Source organism: Amblyomma maculatum, chromosome 3 (assembly GCF_055883805.1).
Source record: "Amblyomma maculatum isolate TAMU_Amacu chromosome 3, ASM5588380v1, whole genome shotgun sequence".
NCBI lineage: Eukaryota > Metazoa > Arthropoda > Arachnida > Ixodida > Ixodidae > Amblyomma > Amblyomma maculatum.
In genome coordinates this window covers 78,668,219-78,674,218 of record NC_139346.1, presented here as the reverse complement: position 1 = coordinate 78,674,218, position 6,000 = coordinate 78,668,219, and positions in this window count along the sequence as shown.

Genomic DNA, 6,000 nt, shown 5'->3' with positions numbered 1-6,000 from the left:
AACCGTATCAGTCGGTTGAAATACCGAATATGTGTATGTAGTCTTGTCGAGACGCGCATGTATGACATTAATACATCAATAAAAACAACTTTTAATTATGGAAATGAATAATTGAAAAGATCGGCAAACACGAAAACAATGGTCCTTCAAAGTTACAAATTGTACTGCATATTCATCAATTCATAAAAATGCGAGCTGCGGCTAGAATATTGTCTCAAAATCTTCCTGCACGGCTCGTGCACATACGGAGTTGGCATGTCGTTGCTGTCTGTCACTTTGTTGGATAATTATTGGCAAGAAGGATTCTGACAATTTTTTCAAATATGAAAGAAGCGGACCTTAATTATAACATGGCTCTTCTCAATGGCTTCCGGGCAACTCGTGGTAAATTCTCAAGTGTTGATTGACTCAGGATCTTAAGTACTTGGAGAGCATTTGTGTGTAGTAGGTGCATGGCAGTTTTTTTTTTTTGAAATAATAATAATCATAAAACTTGTCCAACAGGGCAACAAGCACTGGTGTCGGAGAATTCATTCCACTAGAATATTGTCGTCGTAGAAGAATGCACATGGAACTGCTTCTTTCGCTAGTTTCAAAAAGAATAGCGCAAGCGTCACACCCGAAGTTGACTTGCTAAACGATATATCTAGCGACGTAAAGGTAAACCGGAATATGTGACCTGGGTAATGGGATGGCAGGAGATATAACTTCCTTCAGCGCCTCGGTTACTGATTGCGGCACAGCACAAATGATTTCTTTCTTTTTTTTTTTTGGGGGGGGGGGGGGGTGGGCATCGACGCAAGGGGCCTTGATTTTGCTCTCAGATGAAACATCCGTCTTGACAATGAAGTCAAGTGCCGCTAGCTGTTATGGGCCCCACATCTAGCATGTCGTTCCCTTCCGCACATTAGCTTACTTTCCCGAAGAGAGCCTCGACAGGGTCGCTATATGGCTTGAAATGTGTCTTGAGTGAGAGTGTCCTTCTTTAACGCTTCAGAAGTTTCTTGCATACTTTCGATATAGCAGGTGAATTCATTTGTAAGCCGCTGTGTCATTTATTGGCCTCTTTTGGCAGTTCCAGCACAAGTGGTGTCATAAATGTCAAACCATTTTTGATTGTTTTCATAAGCTTAATATCATGTAAACGATTCATTAAAACAATACTCATTTGCAAAATTATTGTCTATAATACTACACATTTGCTAATATATGAATTATAGTAACATTTAAAACTCAACATTACTAGGTTTACTTTGACTTTCATACTAATAATTCATATCATGCAAGCACTTTGACGTTTACATTACATTTTTATGAAATTATTCTCATCTTCGGTGCTACATGGATGGTTTAGCATCTAGCGCTGAAAGACGGTTTTGCTGTTGCAGACGAGATGCTGTCATGTTAGCCTTGAAGAAGCTTCGATGTGATCACTGCTCATTCAGGTTTTTTTTAATTCATGTTCTTTCACATGTTTGGGAATAATTCATACTAAAATGGACAAAAATGACCACCATGCCACAATGTATGTCATACGCTTGTCGAACGTTTACTTAGCGACAGTGTTCTTTACATAAAGACTCCGTTCACGTGTGTAGTACGTTGACGACATGCCGCTGGAGCATCTACTTTCTGTGTTCTTTCATTTCGGGGCTACACTCAACACGGAATCCGCGAGCGACAGCGCGAAACCAGGCAAAAAGCCACCCGCCGCCGCTGAAGCAGACGCGGAACAAACAGTGAGCAAGTCGCGCCGCTTGCGGCGGCGAAGAGCGTAAGTCAAGGAGAAACGTTCCTATTGTTCCCGCGGCGATTGAGAAGACCGTAAAAAAGAGCGTGCGCTCTCCCTCGAGACCGGCCGTGACCGGAGTTGACTATTCCGCAATCAGTGGAGCGTTCACCGCCCAGCTCAAGAATGTGTAAAACACTTGGGATGGCCCGCCAATCCGCCGCACTGGTGATACCTTATTGCGCCGTCCGAGTAATGAACCGCACGAGCGCCAGTAAATGGGCGTACTATTCGCAGGAGCTTCGTGGTCCTAATGAACTGCTCGAGAGCCGTCATTCTAGGTATATATTTTCTCATTGAGCATCGGGCTATCTTCGACCTTCGCTCAAAACACATCAAGCTCTCCACAGACAACGCCATAATTTCCAAGACTACATCGACGCGTCATATCGCTCTTTTAAATGTCCACGACTGAAACTTGACCGTTCCGCTCTGATAAAGCGTCGGCGCCTGCGTCGACAACGAGGACAGAAACCTCTGAAGGCGTCGTCTACAGAAACACCCAGTTGCTTTTGAAGCGTGGACTGGGAATTGCAAGAAGCGTCGCCAATTTCCAGCATGGACAAGCTCTTCTACTGGTCACGAACGTTACTGAATAGACCATCTTAAAAGAGGGAACAAAGATTGTTTTCCTCAACGACATAGCGGACATCCGGGATGTCCTCGCCCTCCCCGAAGAATTCGAAGATGATGCGTCTATCCAAGGCTCGGCGTGAATCCTAGCGCTATCGCAAGCAAAGAAAAACTTGATACACATCTTTTTCAAAGCTCCAGCGAATGCGTTTTGTCAACATCAAAGGTTAAAAAAACTCGGCTGACCAAGCACTGCATTATCACCGACAAACACACCCGACCTCTCCGGCAAAGCACTTATCACGTATTATTACGAGAACGCCCGGCTATCCACGACCATGTTAAGGAAATGTTTCGCCGTGATTTTATTCAGCCATTGAAGAGTTCCTGGGCGGTAGAATAAGGAAGAAACACTTCGTTCCTGCGTTGATTAACGCCCCTTGAATAGCGTAACGAGGAAAGATGTCTGCCTGCTAGTCTGCGTATCGGCGAGACACGAACGGTTTGCAGCGCTGCGTAGTATTCATCGATAGACCATAAGAGTGGGTACTGGGAAATTGAGGTTTACAAAAGAGACCACGAGAAGACAGTGTTCATAACACTAGGTGGCTTTTTCGAATTCACTGTATTGCCCTTCGGCCTCTGCTCCTCATCAGCCACTTTCCAGCGCGTAATGGGCACTGTGCTAGCTGGCTTGAAGTGCCAGATTTGTCTCGTATACTTAGACGATGCCATTTTCTTCTCCCAAATTTGAGGACCACATGAAAAAGATTCGGACTGTGCTCGACGCAATCAAGTCGTCAGGGTTAACATTGAAACACAAGAAATGCCCCAATTCTCCTACTAGGAACTGCGGTTTTCAGGTCACATCATTAGCAAGGATATGGTTTTCGCTCAGACCCAGAGAAAACAGCTGTAAACGTACAGTTTTCAACGCCCACAGAAAAGAAAGATGCGCAGATTCCATCAGCTGTGCGCTTACTACCGATGATTTGTAAAGAAATTTTCTCGCATCACCGAACCATTGACGCAGTTTACTAAGACTGAGGTACGTTTTAATTTCGAAGCGTCGCAAGCTGAATCCTTGAATAAACTTAAGCGCCGCCTACAGTATTCTCATGTCCTGGATCGTTTTGATGGTAACGTCGAGACCGAATTTCGCGCCAATGCAAGCAGATTGGGCCTAGGTGCCGTTCTCGTTGAGAAGAGTGCCAGACAGGAGAAAGTTATTGCGTTAGATAGCAGGTCCCCACAAAAGCCGAAGCCAATTACTCGAAGACAGAAAAGGAGTGCCTCGCGATCATCTGACCCACTTCAAAGTAGTTGATTGAAGTCACCACGATCGTTTAAGTGAGCACTATGAAATGTATACAGCGTTCTGCCACTTTAATGAACCCCCGTTTGAAACATTCTCCCGCCCCAACTGGGGGCTCATTTGCGTTGAAACTGCGCACAAAACTTGCGCGTTGTTGTCCTCTTGTTTAGGAGGTAAGTTTGACCATGGTGCTTACTTCGTTTGGCCGCACATGAGAAGAAAGAACCGTCTGTGACGAGACTGAGAAGAAAGAAACGCCTGCGCAGAGTTTCTAGCAAAAGGCAGCAGTGACGTCTTCTGGCGTCACTGAAGGAAGGCGCTGCGGTTTAAAAGCGCCGAGGCAAGCATGGCACGTTCCTGTAATAGTGCTAGATGACGCCACTGCTGACCTTCGGCGGAAAATTTACGTTTGCGTCTTTTGCTTCTTAGTCTCGTCGCAGACGGTTCTGGTTTCTAATCATGCGCGACCAAACCAAGTAAGCACCATGGTCAAACTTTCGTAGTAAAGAAGGGTACAAAACGCGCATGCTTTCTGCGCAGTTTCAGTGCGAATGAGCCTCCTGGTGATACGGGAGAAGTTTTCAAACAGGGGTCCAATAAGTTGCAGAACACTGTATATAAAGGGTCCTTGCCGCGATTCTGCAGCTTATAGTAACCAAGTCGCATAGATGAAACAATGTAGAGCAGTACCGCGATTACAACTAAAGACAGCAGAAACATATATTCGCCAATGATGTTTGGTAGCTTGTGCTTCCTACTGAAAATGTCCAGTACAAATCACATCCTATAGAGAGCTTGCATGAAGCGATGCATGCTGGTTAATTCGCCATGATGATGTCGCTGGCAGCAGAGGGCACGCAGCGCCGCCAGGCTGAATTGAGCAAGTGCCTTGACGTCGTCGACTGTCCACCGAGCTAATATGCGGCTTTTCGTGCGCTGACCTTACGTGCGTGCAACTGTCGTCATATTCCTGAGGAACGTACGCGTCGACGCTATGCCTGAAAAATCGGGCACGCTATTAAGAAAAGCAGTGCGATGGGGACCTGTTCAAGCTACGCGAGAACGACTGACGGCACTGTGCGTCTGGACCTGGCCGCACGTCGACATCGACGACATTCATGATTTCTATTTCTGGCAAATAATTTGATACTTGCCCGGATTGGCGTCGATCTCGCGTGTGCAGGCCCGTGCGAGCCATTCGCGTCGGCGTCACTAGAGGAATCATTTGCCTTCTCGCCCCAGTGCATACCTATTTTTTGAATCGTAAAGAACTCGCAGTCGGTCTGCCCGATCGCGCCAGCACTGTTTTCGCGCACTATGCTACCATGTAGACGAAGCTATGTGGCAGAGCCATGCTGAGTTGTCTGCTGCCAGCGACAACATCATGGGGGATTACTCAGCATGCATCGCTTCATGCAAGCTCCCTATAGCTAAGGAATAACGGCAATCTGAGTAAAAATGATGTCAAGGCCAGCAAGAAGCTAATGAAATTCTGGAAAAAGTTTTATATTTGAGAGCACAATATTTTTGACGAGGTTCTTTCATCGGAAATGCCTTCTCGTCATTACTAGCGGTGTGAAACGGCGCTTTTGTGTCACGGGTTATTGCAATGAATGAAGGCCGGAATTGGGATTTTAATTAAACCATGTGCATTGTTCACAAAGTATTACGAGCTTCTAAACACTGTCAATACAAAAACAGGGGAGGTTAAGCACGGCGTGGACATAGGTTTAACACCAAAAGATCTATTAAATGCGAAGTTTCCAGAATTTAAAAGTTTTTTACAAAGGTTAGCGGTTTCAGCTAGTGGAACGCTCAAGCTTCGCGTTCAGAATTCTCAGAAGGCCATCAATGCGATGTTAAACGCTGCTGATAAGCCAATGTTGACGATATAAAATCTTTCTAATAATATTAATTTGAATCACGTTGACTAATTGTCTGAAGTGCGTTGATAGGTAGCCTTACAAGTATTTCTGCTGAGTGTAAACGACTTTTATTAGCATTCTTTAAATGCTCTGAAGAATCTCGCTAGTAACCTTTCTAAGGGTAGTATCGAAATACTGTTCCTTCATTTTGATGCATCTCACATAGGGCGCTTGAGTATTGTCAAGCATTTATAGTTTATCACTATTAGGTTGTTTTCCATAAAACTGCGCCAGATGACAATTCAAAATTTTCAGAGGAATCAAGTTCTATTGACCAAAATTTGGGTTTAAAGACCCGCGATTGGAAAGGAAAATGGCGCAAATGCTGTACCAGGACCCGTTCTGGCAGGAATGCATCTACAGATTGGTTGCTTGACTTATACTGTAAGCAAATCCTA